Below are 19,621 nucleotides of genomic sequence, written 5' to 3'. Positions count from 1 at the left end.
TCCATTCTTCTTTGGTCTTCTTTACTCAATATCCAACTTTCACATGCCTCCGAGGCAATGGAAACTACCATGGCATGGGTCAGGCACTTACTGCACAAGACCTTTTTTAGAGTATTGTAAAGCAAAGATGTTCCTTTGAGGACTAAAGTACACCTGACCCATGCCACTGGAAATTCCCTTATGGAAGGGTTGTAGGGAGGAGATGAGCTATTCAGGGTGCGGTATAGCACCGATGAAATATACAACTTTCCTCTAGTACTCAAATGCTTCCTTCCCCCACTATCATGATCCCAATTCTACCTTACAGATCTGGCTAGACCAAAGGATGTACACTGGTACAGATGGGACCTGGAAACACAGGGAATCCAGGACAGATGAACCCTTCAGAACCAGTGGTGAGAGTGGCGATACCGGGAGGGTGGAGGGGAGGTGGGGTAGAAAGGAGGAATTGATTACAAGGATCTACATATAACCTCCTCTCTGGGGGACAGACAACAGAAAAGTGGGTGAAGGGAGATGTTGGACAGTATAAGACATGACAAAATAATAATTTATAAATTATCAAGGATTCGTGAAGGAAGGGGTGGGAGGGAGGGGAAAAATGAGGACCTGAAACCAAGGGTTTAAGTAGAAAGCAAAGGTTTTGAGAATGATGAGGGCAAAAATGTACAAATGCACTTGACACAATGGATGGATGTATGGATTGTGATAAAAGATATAAGAGTCCCCAATAAAACTATTTAATAATAATTTTTTTAAGTCTGGTGCAGCAGATTTACATAATGCAACTTGCCATTTGATCTCTTGATTGTTGCATTCGTAAGCATTGATTGGGAATACAAGCAAGTAAAAATCCTTGACAATCAACCTTTTCTCCATTTGCCAGGATATTACCTACTGGTCTGTATTAGACAGGGTTCTCTAGAGAGATAAAACCAGATTGCTGATAATTATATATATATAAAGATAGATATATAACACAAGAAATGAACTGTTAACTTGTATACAGATAGATATATACTACAAAAAATGAACAGTTAAATTATAAAGCAGTACAAATGGCTCAGTGCAACTCACTCCCATGAGAGAGTTGTGAGACACTAGCAGTCCTCCAAGTCTTGAGAGCCGCCAGGTAGTCCTCAGAAGAGAAAGAGAGCTAGGCTGTCCCAGCACAGGCAGTAAACAGAAAGGCAGGTCACCAACCATTACTAGGTCACCAACTGTCAGTCCCCAGCTCCAGAGATGCATATTCCAATCATGTGATCTTAAAGGGACCTCAACTGACAGCGACACAGTCCACAGGATAGGCATCCCACAGGTAGTGTACCCTTTAAATTGAGGCACAGAACAAGCAAGGCAGCCGCATACTGGTCCGATGATTAAAGAGCGAGAGACAAGAAAGGCGAGGCTCACCGAGCCATTCATCTCTCTGCCCTTCAATGAATCCCACTTGTGTTTATCTCAATCCACCCCTAGTGCATGCCACATTGAGTTGTAGTCCATACTGAAGACTGGAATCCTTGATCGTCAGTAGGAAGTCTTTCAAGTCCCCGTCACTTTAAGCAAGGAAACTTGTATCATCTACATATTTCAGACGGTTCATAAGTCTTCCTCCAATCCTTATGCCATATTCTTCTTCATATATGACAGCTTCTCTGATCATTTGCTCAACATACAGATTGAACAAGTATGAGGAGAGACTCCAACTCTGATGCATATATTCCCTTGCTTTAAACCGTGTGGTATTCTCTTTTCTGTTGGCACAACTACCCCCCTAATCCATGTACAGGTTCTGCATGAGCACAATGAAGTGCTCTGAAATTCGTATTCTTTTCAAGGTTATCCTTAGCTTGTTATGGTCTACATAGCCGATGTCTTGGCATAGTCAATAAACATCTTCCTGGTGTTCTATGTGTTAACCAAAGATCCATCTGACATCAGCAATGATATCCCTTGTTTTTCTTGTCCTCTTCTGAGTCTTACTTAAACCTCTGGCAATTCCCTGTCCATGCACTGCTGCAACCATGGTTGGAAGATCTTTAACAAAATTTTACTTCCCTGTGACATCAATCATATTGTTGTATAGTTTGAGGATCCCATAGCATTGTTTTTCTTTGGGATGGGTACAAATATGGATCTCTTGTAGTCAGTCAGCCAAATAGCTATCTTCCAAATTTCCTGGCATAGACAAGGGAGTGCCTGGTTGGCTATGCGTACAGGATAATATAATTACACCACTCTGTATTTTTAATGGATTTTAAATTGTCTATAGTAACAATGGGCTGATGTAAAAGATCAATTGTGAGGATGGTGCAAGACAGCATGGTTTCTGTTATGCATGGATCTCTGTGCATGGGAACTGACTCCATGGTAACTAACAAAACACAATGACAATTTTACAAAAATGTCCCAGGTAAACTTGCATCTAAAAGGGGAGATAACATGTGACTATACTAACTTCTACGTGACAGGAAGAAATAAGCTACTAAAAGTGCAGAGAATGTTAAAAATTACTATACTTCTACCAAATGAAATATATAATATATAGTCCCAGAGCTGATTCCAACTTTTATTTATCCTATAGGACAGAAGAGAATTGCACCATAGGGCTTTCAAGACTGTAATCTTTACAGAAAATAGACTGCCACACAAGTCTTCTGAGGAATGACTTGTGGGTTCGAACTACTAACCTTTCAGCTAACAGTCAAGCACTTAAAAACTGTGCCACCAGGACTCCTTAGAGATGAAGTAGAGGGATAGGCAAAGCTAGTAGTAGAAATAGTATGCGCCTACACCAGTATTTAGCTGTATTTATACTATTAAATTTTATACCTACAATTCTCTAAGGGAAAACTAGAAGAGTAAATCTTGCAAGTAGGAGACAGTCATCATGGGAAGCACTGTCTTGAGTTCTTTTCATTTTTGTTAGGTGCAATAGAGTTGACCTTGACTTGTAGAAACACTATGGACAATAGAAGAAAACAGTGCTTGGCTCTGCACTATCTGCACAATTATTGCTATGTTTTAGCCTATTGCTGCAGTCACTGAATTAATCCATCTCGTCAAGGGTCTTCCTCTTTTATCTGCCCCTCCACTTTTACCTAGTAACATGTCCAAAGTACCATCCTTGCTTATAAGGAGTATTCCGGCTATACTTACATCAAGACAACTTTCTTTGTTCTGGTGGCCCATGGTACTTTTAGTATTCTTTACCAACACTATAATTCAAATATACGAACTTTGCTCCAGTATTTCTTCTTCACTGTCCAGTTTTCACATGCATGTGAGGAGTTTGGAAATATCATGGCTTAGGTCAGGTACACCTTGGTCTTCAAAGTCACATCTTTGCCCTTCATCACTTTACATAGGTCTTGTGAAAGAGATTTGCCCAGTGCAATATGCCATTGGTTTGTTGACTACTGATTCTATGAGCACTGATTGTGGATCCAAGTAAAATGAAAGTCTTGACAACGTCAATCTTTTCTCTGTTTATTAAGATGTTGTTTGTCAGTCCAGTGGTGGAGATGTGGGATTTCTTGACATTTTATTGTAATCATACTGATGTCTTTGAGTTCTATCAATAACTGCTTCAAGTTCCCTTGGCTTTCCGGAAGCAAGGTGTGTCATGTGTGTATCATGGGTTGATAATGAGTCTTCCTCCAGTCCTGATGCTACACTCTTCATCATTCCAGCATCTCAGTTATTTGCATGGCATACAACTTGAATAAGTATGGTGATGGGAAAAAACCATGACCAGCAACTTTCCTAATTTTAAACCATGCCATGACACCTTGTCCTTTCTCCAATGACTGCCTCTTGGTCTATGTACAGGTTTTGCATGAACCCAGTTAAGTGTTCTGGAATTCCCATTCTTTGTACTATTATCCATAGCTTGTTATGATTTATACCGTGGAATATTCTCGCTCAGTCAAGAAAACACAAGTAAATGTCTTTCTGGTACTCTGACTGCAGCCAAGACCCATCTGACATCAGCAATGATATCCCTCATCTCAAGTCCTCTCCCAAATCTAGCTTGATTTTCTGGCAGTTCCTTGTTTTTATGCTATTGCAACTATTTTTAAATTATCTTTAGTAAAACTGTACTTGCCTGTGATATTAATGATATTGCTTGATAATTTATTTATTCTGTTGTGACATCTTTCTTTATAATGATCATAAATATGGATCTCTCCCAATCTCCCAGTCGGTTGGTCAGGTAGCATAGCATGGATTTCTTCCTTAATTACTTTTAGTTACTGATAATATGCTACCTCTTACAATAGTTGAATGATGGCCAATTCTTCTTGATACGGCGCCTCTGTACATTCCGTCCATCTTTTATTTTATGCAACCTGCACCATTTCATTTTGTCCCTGAGGTCAGATTCCTTTGTTGGCTCTTCTTTCTTGATGGTAGTGAGATCCCCCTTTCCATCTCTGAGATGGCTTATTTTAAAGCTAGTAGAATGGCAAAAGGAGCCCTGGTGGCATAATCGTTATGCCTAGGACTGCTAACTGCAACATCAGCAGTTCTATACCACCAGCCTCTCTAAAGGAGAAAATGTAAACTCTACTCCCATAAAATTTAGTCTCAGAAGCCCACAGGGGCAATTCTGCTCTGACTTCTAAGATTGCTATGAGTCATTGCTATAAGCAGTGAGCTTATTTGTTTGTTTTTAGGATGGCAAACCTGACCAATCCCCATGTTAGTATTCCATTTACTTTATTTGTATCATCCCACCCCAAAGGCAGCATGTATTTTATTTACATTGTTATCATGCTATCTAATGCCCTTGATGGCCACAAATACCTTATATTTTCATAATCCTGCCCAATAATTGGGTAGGAGTCACAAAGATTAGAAAAGCCATATCAAGTAGTCCATCACATCCCAGAGCACAGCTTGAGTTACACTCTCTAGTGAATGAGTGATTCACATCTCATCTTAATCTTGTCTCATTAACATAATGGACTCCCAAATAAGACCATAGTCACAGGCACAGAGAGACTCACAAAATGGAGAATACTTATTCCATTATATAACTATCAAATTACACAATTGCCAAACCACTGAGAATCATGGTCCAGTCAAGCTGGCATAATCATGCAATCATCACAGGTCCCATGTGTTAGTCTGCGTTGACTAGAGAAACGAATCCAGAAACACTCATATGTATATAAGAGAGCTTCATATCAAAGAGTAATTGTATATTAAGAAAAATATACCAGCCCAGTGCAGATCAAGTCCATAAATCTGGTATTAGTCCATATGTCCAATACCAGTCTTCAGACTCACACAACACATGCAATGATGCTGAATATAGGAATATCACAGGCCTGTGGTTGGAAAGTCTTGTGGGTCCAGTAGCAGAGGAAGCATCTCACGTGGCTCCTCCAGCTCCAGGACTCTGGCTGGGTTCAGCATGGCTCCAAGTGTCTTGTCAGCAGGAAAATGAAACAGAGAGTGTGTGTGGTCCACTTCCCAGGAGAAAAAGAGGAAGTTCCCAGAATCCTCCTGATGAGTGTTCCCTTGTGACCTGAGTGATCAACAGGCTGACGTCCATGCCTTTGCTCAAGTTGTCAGATTATGTAATTGCCACATTCCAGATACTTGTTTGCATTAGCAACAAGCCGTCCAACACCCTGGGTGGACCACAGGCACCTTATTTTCATAATCTTACCCAATCATCTTGTGAGATGACTGAGTCACAAAAATAATAGCTATTTTTTTAATTAAGGAATATTAAGTGATTAACTATACTAGAGTAACATTTTAATATTTTTCTCAGGAAATCAGACCCATGCCACTGTGAAAAGATTAAGAAATGGAGAAGGAGAGTAGGAGAAGAAAAACTGAGGAATAGGAAGCTAGAAATTTTCACCCTGGGAAAGGGGAATCCCCTGAAAATAACTAGGAAGCATTTCTGCCTCCAAATGGATTGGTGAATTTACTAATCCCTGTTTTAGTGCTTTGCCACCTAAAGTTTGGTCTGTGGACCAGCAGCGATCAGTTTATCCAGAAGGCTGTTAGAAATGCAGAATCTTAGTTCTTATCTCAGATCTTCTGAATCTTCAGATCCCAGGTTTGAGAACCACTGGTCTCAAAGATCTCCTCTAGCCACACTGCAGGGACTCAGCTAGGACAAGAGGAGCATTCTGTGCTCCTACATAATCCTAGCCCCAATCCAAGAACAGTTAGTTCTTATAACAGGGTCCTTCTCCACGCTTGCCTTCGTGAAGAGATCACTAAAGATAAGGGTGCTACAGCAACATGTGATCAAGAAAGCAGATGGTGCCCAGCTAATAATTGAAATATTGTCTGGGTCCTAAAGGCTTGTATTCAAACAAGCAGCCATCTAAGTCAGGTGTCAACTAAGTTCACCTCGAAGAAGCACACCAGTCTGTGTGATCCAAAGGTGTTGATAACAAAATCCAAGTGTGACAAAGGGAAAAGCAGCAGAGCTTAAATTGTGAACACCCAATTTGTAGAAGGTGATGGAGGATAGTGGGAGGCCCAAATCCACCTACAGATACAGTATCTACTCAGATTAAGCCTCTGACAGATCCCCTCTAGCCCCAGGCAAGGGACTTGAACAGCTTTGTTAACAGAAAGATTACTGTAAACTTGATTATGGTGGATGGAACTAGGGTATAATATGACATTTTGTGGGTTGACCTCCCTCTTGACCCAACCTGAATTTGCTCTAGACTTAAACATTCCTCCCTTGTTCCATGACAGAAATTTCCTCTCTGGATTTTTTTTAATGTGACTGATGCTCTTTTTTTCCCCCCTTACTCTTAATTTTCATTTTTATATTAGTATTCTTTTCTGTTTCATTTTATCTCTTCTATTGTTTCTGTTAGGTTTCCCAGTTTATGAAGATCAGAAGGCGTGGATGCAATAAACTGATGCAATGGTTTATTGGGGGTAGGGGGTGAGGAGCGTGAGGGGATTTGGGGAGCAAATAATGAATGTTGAAGGGGGAGGGAGCATTAGAACTGACTGTGATGATGTATATAGAACCCTTTTTAAGAGTGATGACTAATTGTGGAAGTGTATAACATGTGAATTTTATAACAATAAAACTATTAAAAGGAGAGAGAGAGGAGGTGCCTATCTAGCACCTCTACCCCACCTCCCTCTCCTTCGAGACCATGTTCTGACTACCTGGGATTCCAGCATTCACAGCTTCCAGGACGAATCTAAGGAGCCCTGGTATTGCAATGGTAAGCTCTAAGCCAGCGGTTGACAAATTGCATCTCTTAAGCAGCTCTTTCAGTATGCACATGTGGCTCTGAAGTAAAATTGAAAGAAATTAAAGGATATTATTCAGATAATGTTGATTTCATTTGTTTGATTCTCGAATCATTTTCAAAGTGTTGTGAGGGACAGGATTGACCCTTTCATCTAAAAACTTTGCCGACCCCTGCTCTAGACTGCTAATCATAAGGTCAGGAGGTTGGTGGTTCAAATTCACCAGCCATTCCACCAGGAGAAAGACATGGCAGTCTGCTTCCGGAAAGATTAGACTTGGGAACCGAACAGTCCTGCTCTATTCTACCCTTTAGGATGACTATGACTCAATGGCGTGAAGCAACAGGTCCAATGCTGCTCTCCTCCGTGGGTCCAATATTGCCTGATATGTGATCAAGATATAGCCATGTATAGCTGGATTGGTGTGGCAATGGGAGATGGGTTGAACTTGGACTTGTGGGCTGGTGTCTTTGGCCTTAGCAACAGATTTCCCGTGGCACAAAAAAAGGTCAGTGGTAGAAGTGGGGAGGGAAAGGGGAAGTCTGGAGGCTAGGATCATCTTTCCCTCAGCCATCACATTCTGACTGGGAACATCAGAGTCTGGAAGTCCTTACCTTATAACATATAGAAGTATATTTGACAGTTGCCTACCTTTTATATCTTAAAATATATACGCATACAGCTGGAGCATCCGTTCTGCTTTTGGTCCAGGTTCCACAAATATTAATGATGTGGCTGTTGAATGTGTCTCCACATGTGTTCTAAAGAAGAACCATGTCAGAATTACCTTGGATCATATGTTAAAAATTAATCACAATCCACTGGTGAGTCTGACCCAGGCCAGAGCTATGGATGCACTGTATCAGAGGGATGAGGGAGAGAACAAGATGGCCATGAGTGTGCAAGGAGACTTATGGGAGAAGGGAGGAGTTTAGGCAGATCAGCTGGCAACAAATTCAAAGCTCAGTGTACTTCTTTCACTCATTGTTGTTAACTTCGGTCAAGGCAGCTCCTGGGCCCATGCACAGCTGAATGAAATTCTGTCGAGTCCTGTGCCATTTCCTTGATGGGCTGTGACACACACAGTTTTCATTGGTTGACATTTTTAAAAGCAGATCTTCATCAGACTTTTCTTCCTAGTCCATCTTAGTTTGGGAGCTCTGTTGAAGCCCAACTAGTATCCTGGAAACATGTGAGGCTCCACTGACATACATGCAGTGGGTGTGCGTGAGGTGCGTTGGCCAGGAATCCAACTTCAGCCTCCCATGAGGAAGAAGTGAATTCTGCCACTAGCCCACAATGCTTCACTAGCTCTCGTGGCCTAACCCAGGCCTAGTAATTAGCTGCAGGGAAAATTTAGGCTTCTGGGACTAACTATTTATGGGAGTAGAAAGTCTCAGTTTTCTCCCTCATGAAGTATCTAAGTCAGCATAAATTAAGGCACAAAACTTCGAGAGCTTTGGGGGACCAATCTCCTTTTGATGCTGCTCTGGGTGGGGTTCAGATAACGCCCAAGTGCAAACCCCGTGCAATAGAGTTTTCCCGGAGCCTCTCGATGGACATGTGAGGAGCTGGTACAGACAATAGAGCCCAGGGGGTCTGGGCTCAAAGCCTACACCTCTCACTGGGTGAGCCACTTGCTTAAGCTCTCTGCTTCTTTTTTTTTACCTGTAAGAGGAGAGTCCTAACATCTTCTCAGCTGATGTCAGAAGTGAGCCTGATAATTAAGTAAACACACCCTTTCCACCATGCTGCTACTTAGCATGAAGGTTGTTATCTTATACCACTGTGCTTCTGGACACTTACTTTTAAAGGTACTTTTCACTGGATACTAACAACAACAACAACAACAACAATTGCTCAAGCCTTGAGTATCCAGAAACCATCTCGGCTCTAGAAGCTGTCCTCTGCCTGGCCAATTCCAGATCCATTACCTTTAACTCACTGAACTTCCCTGTGAAGGAGCTGCTCATTAAGCCACCCGGCCACACTGTTCTCCATGAAGGTTTCTCCAGACAATCACCACTGCCAAGACTGCGTGTTGAAACTCGTAGGTAACACACTCACTGCTGTGGAATCAATTCTGTCTCATGACAACCCTGTGGGGCAGGATAGAATAGACCCTGTGGGTTTTCGAGACTGCAACTCATTATGGGAGTAGAAAGCCACATACTGGTGGCTTCGAACTGTTAACTTCACATTTAGCAGCCCAACGCATAACCGCTACACCATCATGTCATGCTTGACTGGCTTGATTAAAATATTCAACAATAGTCCCATGCTGCAAATGATGACTAGGGAGAAGCAGAATCTGATAATCCGTTTAAGAAGTGAAGACAGACTCCAAGGAGAAAAGGAACACCCATCCAGAGTCCAAGAGTTGGAAAGGGTATAGAACATACCTCCCCTTTATGTTCACCCAGTCTTGTATACATGGCAAGGCACATTCCAGTCAGCCACCATCCCACACTTTCTGGTTGCTCTCCCCTCTGGCCCTGGTACCTTATACAAAGAGGCACCCCCCCCCCCCCAATGGATTTTTTCTTTCAAAGCTATGTAATTTTTTACAAAACAACCTATCACCTTCAAATTACTCTCCATTACACTTAATACATTTGTCAAATCTGCAATTCCATTCTTGGAAACATTTTTCAAAGTCATCTGTTTGGATGGCTGACAGCATCTCCCTCGTTTTTTTCTTCACTGCTTCTACGTCGTCAAATTACTGTCCTTTCATGTCCCTTTTTAGGAAACAAAAAGAAGTCACACAGAATGGAGTCAGGTTATTAAGGTGCATGGGGCAAGAAAGACATGCTGCTTTTTGCCAAAAAGTTGGTGCACTGAGATGGCTGTGTGAGCAGGCACATTGCCAGGGTGGGAAAACCATTTCCCCTTCTGCCACCATCTGGCCTTTTTTTGTCACACACTGTTACACAATCTTTTCAGAACCTCTAAATAGAAATCTTGGTTAACAATCTGACCTGGTGGAAAGAACTTGAAATACACTATCCCCCTCACACCAAAACAAAAAAAAACAAAAAAACAAATGAGCATCACCTCGATCTTCGATTTCACTCGATGATTCCCAAATCTTTTGTTACAATTCACTAAACCTAGCTTCAAGATAGTCCAGATATCTTCCTCTTCTCTTCCATGGTCTGTTGTCTGACTGAGAGCACAAGGGCATGAGTTTTGTGGACATTTACATCTGTTCGGGAAGTTGATGGACATCCAAAATGAGGTTTGTCATCAATCCACAGTTCACCTTTTTTGAAATGAGAAAACCACTCGTACACTTGAATTTTTCCCATAGGGCTGTCCTTATAAGCTATTTTCAACATCAATACAGTTTCTGTGGCATTTTTTCTGGAGCAGGAAACAAAATTTCACAGCCACACACTGTTCTCTTAAATCAGCCATCACAAAAAACAAGGTTCAAGTGAAACTGCTTTTGAGAAAAAATTCACTGTGACCAGAAAGAACCTTCCAAGGTAATGCCAGTGGGTGCACTAACTCAGAGCAAATTGCTTGTTGCTCACCTGGTGGGGAAAATGCACACTTAAAGTTACCCCTCATATGTTTTTTAGGTCAAACCAAAAGCATATCTACTGCCATCTAGTTGTTTTCTCACAGTGACCTCATATAGGGTTTGTGAGGCTAAAGGTCTTTATGGAAGCATATAGCCCCATATTTCATTGAGAGAGTAGCTGATGGGTTTGTGGTTAACAGTCCAAGGTCATGAAGGCTTGTTTGCTTTAGGCTAGTGGCTCTCAAACTTGGCCCCACATTTGGATCACCTGAGGACCTCTGTAATATCCTGAGCCCAAGGCCTCATCTCAGATAATTAAATCAGAACTTTTGTGATTGGCAGACAGGAATCAGGACTTTGTCTTGTTTTGTGTGGGGGTGGAGGGGGTGGTGAAAGTAAGTGCAGGTATGCATTTTGATTATTTCTATACTTCTAGAATGATGCAGATTAGATTTTTTTAAGGTTGTGCAAACATTCTCACTCGTTTCTAAATTATCCCACCTCCATTGACTCAAACTCACAGCCCCCTTTGCTTCGCATTTAACCTTTCAGATGCTGTTGTCCCTGGAATCTCATATGCATGATTCTTTAAAGTAATCCAATGTGCAAGTACTCTCTGCCATCAAGTCAATTCTGACTCATGGCAACCCTACAAGACAGGGTAGAACTGCCCCTGTGCGTTTCTGAGACTGTAACTCTTTAAGAGAGTAGAAAAACCTATCTATCTTCCCATGTGCATACTTTAAAAAATAAACTGTTGTTTGGCTCACATAACTCAAGACTTTTAAAAAAGATCACGAGTGATTTGTAACCCAACTTTGAGAACTGTTGCTTTGAGTAAATGGTATCGTTTCTTTACAAATGGACACTGGCTGCTGTCTCTCTCTCTCTCTCTCTCTCTCTCTCTCTCTCTCTCTCTCTCTCTCTCTCTCTCTCTCTCTCTTTCTCTAATTTAAATAAAATCTTCCTCTGACAGGTCTTTCTGTAATTTATGCCAGTATTTATTTTAATTTACATATACATCATCTTGAAAGGTTGACCATTTGAAACTAACAGCCACTCCAAAAGAAAAAGATACTCTTTGAGTCTCAGAAATTGAAAGTGGGCAGTTGTAAACATCTGAGTTCTAAGATCACTAAGCATTGACCCTATGGCAGTATGTTTTACATATCACCTAGTGTGTTAAAACGTGCAGATTCTGACTCAGGGGATAGCACTTGAGATACTGTCTTGCTGACACATTTCAAGTTGATGCTGGCAATGCCAGAAGGTACCAAACTTGGGTAGCAACGTTTATAGCCTACCATCCTGTGTTTCTTCACACATGGAGGTAGACAGCTAGCCCTTTATTCCTAGTCCTAGGCTGAAATCTCTACTGACCCCTGCTTAGCATCATAGCAACTCACTAGTCTCCACTAACAGGTAAGTGGTGGCTGCACATGAAATGTACTGACTGGAATCGTTCGAACCCTGGTCTCCACATGAAAGGTGAGAATTCTACCACTGAGCCACCTCTGCCGCACTTCACGCTTAATAATCTGTCTGAGATAGATTATTGTGTCAACCTGGCCAATAAACACAAGTGGGATTAATTGAAGGGTGGAGAGATAGATGGCTCGGTGAGCCTCGCCTTTCTTGTCTCTCACTCTTTAATAACTGGACCAGTGTGTGTGCAGCTGCCTTGCTTGTTCTGTGCCTCAACTTACAGGCTACACTACCTGTGGGATGCCTACCCTGTGGACTGTGTCGCTGTCAGTTGAGGTCCCTTTAAGACCACATGATTGAAATTTACATCTCCGGAGCTGGGGACTGACAGTTGGTGACCTGGCTGATGGTTGGTGGCCTGCCTTGCTGTTTACTGCCTGTGCTGGGATAGCCTAGCTCTCTCTCTACTGAGGATTACCTGGCAGCCCTCAAGACTTGAAGGATTGCTAGTGTCTCACAACTCTCTCACAGGAGTGAGTTGCACTGAGCCATTTGTACTGCTTTATAATTTAACTGTTCTTTTCTTGTATTATATATCTATCTGTATATAATTTAACAGTTCATTTCTTGTACATATATATAATCATTAGCAATCTGGTTTTATCTCTCTAGAGTACCCTGTCTAATACATGTCCTAAACTCAGTGCTGAGGAAAAATTGCAGAGAACGCTGCCAAATGGAGCGAGTGTGCTCTTGAGCTATTATTGTGTGTCTGCTCCCTGCAGTGAGACTATGGCTAGTCTCCAATTCTTTAGCATTTCACTCCACTTTGGTCCGCTCTAGGCTGCCCAAAGTATGAAGAAGAGACCACACACTTGAACTCAATAGATAGCTACAGAATAGATAAATAAACAAATGTAATAAGAAAATCTCTGAGCTTAGAGCTGGCCACTTATATGTCTTCTTTGGTGAATTTTCTCTTCATGTCGTGTGCCCATTTCTTAATTTGCTTATTTGTACATTTCTTGTTATGATATAGTTTTCTATAGACGTTGGAGATTAGCCCTTTTCTGATGTATTATTGCTGAGTACCTTTCCCAATCTGTGGGTTCCCTGTTGACTTTTTGGTGAAGACTTCTGTTGTGCATAAAATTCATGTTTTAATAGGTACCAGTTCTTTATTTTGTCTTCTATAGTGTGGATATTTTTCATTATGCTTGGTAGTGTGTTTATACCATATATGAAATTTGTCCCCATTTTTCATTGATGCTCTAAATAATTATGTCATTATATTTGAGCATTTGATGCATCTTGAGTTTGTTTTTCATTCTTTTGCAGGTGGAGATCCAGATTTTCCAGCACAATTTGTTGAAAAGGCTGACTCTTGACCATTTAATATGTTTGAATTCCTTGCCAAAAATTAGATGTCTATTGGTACTTGGTTGTATTTCTAGATTTCCATTCTAATCCATTAGTCTTCATATTGATCATTGTTGAAGTCCTCGGTTGTTTTAGTCACTTGGCTATATAGATTTCATGATCTTGGAATTAAATGCCTCCTACTTTATTTTTATTTTAATAGTGTTTTATTTAACATAAGTTTCTTTACGTTCCTTATAAAGTTGGTGATTCGTTTTTTCATTTCTTTGAAAAATCGTGGTGGGCTTTGGATCAGAGTTGCACTGATTCGTAAAGTAACTTTGGTAATATTGACATTTTCACAATATTTAGTCTTCCTATCCAGGAACATGGTCGCTTGTTCCATTTGTGTACATTCCTTTCTGTTTCTTTTTTTCCCCCTCTGTTTCTTAAAGGGATATTTCACAATTTTATTTGTATAAGCCTTTTGTTTCTCCGGCAAGATTGATTCTAAATATTTTATCATTTGTTTTAGTATCCTACTCTTAGAAAACAAGGGCAGCATGGGGGTGTGGGTAGTAATTTATTCTTGCTTTCTTTTCACCGTTGAGTCAATGTCATCTTGGTAGTTGTTTTCAGTGTATTGACTTCTGGATAGTGTTATGGTATGTGGTGGTCTCATGTTTGTACTTTCTGAATGTTGGTCTTCTGTCCAAAGTGCATTGGAAGTAATTTTTTATAGTGCTGGCTTTTGTTTTTAACATATTCTCTGAATTTTTCCTTATCCAGGAAAACTCTTTCCTCTAAATCTATTTTGATATATATTTTGTCATTATTCTCTTTCAACTTTTGGAAGATGCTACTCCACTCTCTCCTCTTCTCTGTGGTATCAGCTGAGCATATTCTTATCTGAGTTAAGCATCAACTTATTTGAATAAGTCACCTTATAGGTGATAGCCTTTTTTTCTCTAGTTGCTCCTATGATTTTCTCCTTTTCCTCAAAGTTGGATAATTTGACTACTATATGCCTTGGTGTACTATGGCTTCTGTATAGTTGGTGTCCTCTCTGATTCCTGAATGATTGTCTCATTCTTCTACATTAAATTGGGGACGTTTTCTTCCAAGAATTCCCTCACTACTTTGGCTGTTGACTTTTTTGTTATGTCTTGTACTGGTATCCCAATTATTCGAATGTTGTTCCTCTTCATAGCATCGCTAATTGTTCTCAGGTTTCCTTCAGCTTCCTTGATTATCTTGTGTGATTGCCTTTCCCATTTGTTGAAATCTGCTTGGCTGTCTCTGAGATCACGGATACGGTTCTCCACTTCGATTATGCTAGTGAGGTCTCTTAGCTTGTTCTTTAATTCTGTTGCCTCATCCCTTAACTCTTGTTTTTCCCTTTGGCATGTGGACTCTGTCTTCTCCATGGGGACACAACTTGTAGGAGGCACAACTTGCAGCCACAAATGCTGAGGACTAAAAGAATGTAAGTGCTGTTGGGTAAGTGGGTCATGCGATATGGAACACTGAGAGAAATGCAGACTTGACTGGTGGATTACAGCAAGTCTTTCTCTCTATTTAAAAGAGAGATACTCTTGTACCCTGGGCCAGGAGAGCAACTAGACATAGAACTAGTTATATGTCTTCCTTTTTTTCTTTTTGTCTTCTTCTTCCCCCCCCTCCCCCCCTTTACTGTCTATCTGTTTAAGATAGGCAGGAGAAGCAAACCCAAGAAGACAGCGACGGGAACCCATGGTTCCAGGGTGGGGGTGGTATGTGAGGGCAGGTGGGGAAGGGAGAGGTGAGCCAACAATGACAGGACAGAGGAATAGCAAGGGTATAGACAGGGAAGAGAGTGCAGCATTCCTGGTTATGTTTGAGCAATTGAAACATCCAAGAGGAATTACTGAGAGGTAAATGATGGATATTCATGATGGTGGGGCAGGGGGAAAGAAAAGAAAAAAGGAGACAAAGGTAAAAAATATGTATATACTTATAAATATAAATATGTATATATGTTAATATAAAAAGCTTGGCCTTGTGTGTGTGTGTGTGTATATATATATATATATATATGGTACTCCACAGAATTTTTTCCAAATATATACCAAAAAAATCTTATCAGCTTCAAAGTACTCTCGATTACACTTAATACATTTGTCAAATCTGCAAATCCATTCTTGGAAACTTTTCTTGAAAATCCAAAATATCTATTTGAATTACTGGCAGCACCTCCCTTCTTTGTTTGTTTGTTTGTTTGTTTGTTTTTCATTACCTCTTCTACATCATCAAATTGTTGTGATTTCATGTCTTTTTCCCTATTTAGAAACAAAAAGAAGTCTCAAGGATTGAGGTCAGGTAAGAAAGGTGTGTGAGGCAAGAGAGGTATGCTGTTTTTTGCCCAAAACTGGTACACTGAGATGGCTGCATGAGCAGGTGCATTGTCCTGATGGCAAAAACAGTCCCCTGTCAGCCACAAATCAGGCCTTTTTCGTTTCACACTATTACACAATCTTTTCATAACCTCTAAATAGAAAGCTTACTTAACAGTCTGACCTGGTAGAATGAATTCCAAGTGCACCATGAGTTGACATTTTCGTCCATTTAGGAAGATGACTGACATCCAGAATAAGGTTTGTCATCAATAAACATTTCACCTCTTTTGAAATGAGAAAATCCCTCATACACTGAGTTTTTCCCATAGCTTTGTCCTTATAAGCTGTATTCAACATCACAACAGTTTATATGGCATTTTTCTCTAGCAGGAAACAAAATTCAACTGCTGCACACTATTCTCTTAAATAGGCCATCACTAGAAAGAGGTTTGAGCAAAGTTGCTTTTAAGAAAAAAATTCACTGCAACTTGATGGCGTGGAGTAGGGAACTGGAGGAGAAGTCTGAGGGCCCGGCCCCAATCCCAACTACTATGTGGACACCTGCCTCTCCCCTAAGAAGAATTTATTTCAAAGGACAGCATTGAATCTGCAGCTCTGAGAGAGGGACATATCTGATCAGAGCACACGGAAGCAGATGAAGGGGGAGGAGGAGAGAGTGGCGCACATCCTGGCCCACCAGGCCACGAGGATGATGTTCCCAATTAGAGCAGCCAGTCCACAGAGAGGACCACATGGCTGGCCCCACTATGAGACATGACATCTGTCACTGACCCATAGCCCTACAGGGCACAGCACCGGAGACACAGTGTGGGAATTGAGCCCAATCTGATCTGGCCACACTGAGGCAAAACACTAAGGGGGTGCAACAGAATAGCAAAGGAACGAAGCGGTGAGTTCCCCAGGGAATGCTGAAGGTGGACTTTGGGGCCAGGGCATGGTGCCACAACAGACTGGACTGAAAAACACTCCTAAAGGACAGCAAGCAATCCTTGAACTAACTACAAGCTTTTCTTTCTTGTTGTGTTTTGTTTTGGTTTTTTGTCATTGCTCTATTGTTGTTGTTGTTTTGTTGTATATTGTTGCTTGGTTTTGCTCTGTCTTGTTTTTGTGCATGTTATTATCTCCGCAGGTCTGTCTAAATAACATAGGCTGGATGAACAATCTGGAGGAGAAAACAATGAGACCAACAGTTCCAGGGGGACAGGGGAGAGGGGGAGGAAAGGGGAAGGAAGTGGTGTTAACAAACTGAGGGACAAGGGAATCACAAGTGATCCAAATCGGTGGTGAGGAGGGTATAGGAAGCCTGGTAGGGTGTGATCAAGGGTAATGTAACGTAGAGGAATTACTGCAACCCAAATGAAGACTGAGCATGATAGTGGGACAGGAGGAAAGTCAAAGGAAATAGAGGAAAGAGCTAGGAGGCAAAGGGCATTTATACAGGTCTAAATAAAGACAGGTACATAGGCAAATATATTTATATATGAGCATGGGGAAATTGATCTATATGTATGTATTTATAGGTTTAGTATTAAGGTAGCAGAAGGACATTGGGCCTCCACTCAAGTACCCCCTTAATGCAAGAATACTTTCTTCTATTAAATTGGCATTCTACGATGCTCACCTTCCCAACACAACCACTGAAGACAAAGCAGGTGAATAGGCAAATATGGTGAAGAAAGCTGATTGTGCCCGGCTATCAAAAGATATAGCATCTAGGGTCTTAAAGGGTTGAAGGCAATCAAGCGGCCATCTAGCTCAGAAGAAACAAAGCCCACATGGAAGAAGCACACCAGGCTGTGTGATCATGAGATGTCGAAGGGATCAGGTATCAGGCATCATCAGAACAAAAAATCTTATCATAGTGAATGAGGGGGTGAGTGTGGAGTGGAGACCCAAAGCCCATTTGTAGGCTACTGGACATCCCCTTACAGAAAGGTCTCGGGCAGGAGATGAGCCCAGTCAGGGTGTGATGTAGCAACGATGAAACATACAACTTTCCTCTAATTCCTAAATATTTCCTCCTCCCCCACTATCATAATCCCAAATCTACCTTAAAAATCTGGCTAGATGGGGACCCTAGATATGGCAACTCTGTGTGCCATGCTGCCATGGCCCCATACCAGGCTAACCAGAAGCCAGCCCCTCCCCGCAAAGCCCAGGCTTGCACACCGAGGTCCAAGCAAATAGCAGCCCTGGCTGCCTACATGGGCCCACAGGTAGGCCACCTTGGGGCTAGACCACAAGTAGTGGGCTGGTGGCCTCTGACCAGACAGGGCCCACCATGACAGCTGCCGGGGCCATGGGCAGGGAGCTGCAGCCCTTCAAGGCACTCACCTCAAGAGTGTGTCCCCACAAGCCTGTGGTGACTGCTTTCTGTGTCCCCTCCGCCAGCCCCCCAGCGCCTCAGGAACAGATGAAGCAGAGGAGGGACTCGCTGAGGCACTTCCAGCGCTCCCTCCCCCATGCACTTAATGGGGCCCAGCTCTACCCCCACCCCAGCCCAGGAAGCAGCCACAGCCTGTTCTGGGGACCCCTCTGGGCTCCTCTGCCCAGGCCCCACCCCAACCTTGTGGTGTTCCAGGGCCAGCCTAGTGAGGACGCCCCTGCCAACTTGTGCATCTCCCCCTCCCCCAAGAGCCGCCCCGAGAGAGGTTCTACAGCCTGTGGCTGGAGCAGAAGTGGGTTTGCTATCCATTCTTGGGTCACTTTTTCCTTCTCCAGTGAGTGTTGGCTCCTCACCCTCCCCCTGTCTCTTTAAATGCTGACGCTCTCTGTCCTGGCCTGGGTGCCAATCTGTGTGTCATTTGGGAGGGAGAAGGGAGGCCTGGCAGTGGGTGAGGCCCTGAGTTGTTAGTTTGAAAATAAGCAACAGAGTGTACAACCTCTTCAGAGGTTGTGGGTGGCCTTTGGAGGCCTTTCTAGTTGAAGGTCATAATCTGAGTTCATAATAAACTGCAATATATATATATATAGAGAGAGAGAGAGACCGGAGGATGTACACTGGTACAGATAGGAACTGGAAACACAGGGAATCAGGGTGGATGGTCCCTGCAGGACCAGTGGTGTGAGTGGCGATACTGTGGGGGTAGAGGGAGGGTGGGTTGGAAAGGGGGAACCGATGACAAGAATCTACATGTGATCTCCTCCCTGGGGGATGGACAACAGAAAAGTGGGTGACGGGAGACATCGGACAGGGCAAGACAAAATATGACAAAATAATAATTTATAAATTATCAAGGGTCCATGAGGGAGTGGGAAATAGAGAGGGAGGGGAAAAATGAGGAGCTTTTGCCAGTGGTTTAGGTGGAGAGCAAATGTTTTGAAAATGATGAGGGCGATGAATGTACAAATGTGCTTTACACAATTGATCTGTGTGTGGATTGTGATAAGAGTTGTATGAACCCCTAATAAAACATTTTTAAAAAGAAAGAAATTCACTGTGACCAGAGAGAGCCTTACCAGACAACACCACTGGGTACACTAACTCATAGCAAGATGCTCAATGCTCCCCTAGCAGGGAAAATATTTACTCTGAAAGCTCCGCTCCACCTAGTGCAATTCTGATTTTGGGCAGGGGTACCCCCTTGCATTTTTATATGCAAATACAAGGAATCAGATGGACTTTGGGCCTCTACTAAAATCTTACCCGAGATCCAGA

General features: G+C 42.1%; 1 protein-coding gene across 2 annotated transcripts in view; it reads right to left on the bottom strand.

Annotated features, from left to right (window-relative positions):
* Positions 1-19,621, bottom strand: part of CLDN10 (claudin 10) — a 216,856-nt gene that overhangs the window by 134,036 nt on the left and 63,199 nt on the right. The window lies entirely within an intron of this gene.

This window comes from Tenrec ecaudatus, chromosome 11 (assembly GCF_050624435.1).
Source record: "Tenrec ecaudatus isolate mTenEca1 chromosome 11, mTenEca1.hap1, whole genome shotgun sequence".
Classification (NCBI taxonomy): Eukaryota; Metazoa; Chordata; class Mammalia; order Afrosoricida; family Tenrecidae; genus Tenrec; species Tenrec ecaudatus.
The sequence above is the reverse complement of the archived record's forward strand: the minus strand, read 5'-3'. Positions and strand labels throughout refer to the sequence as shown.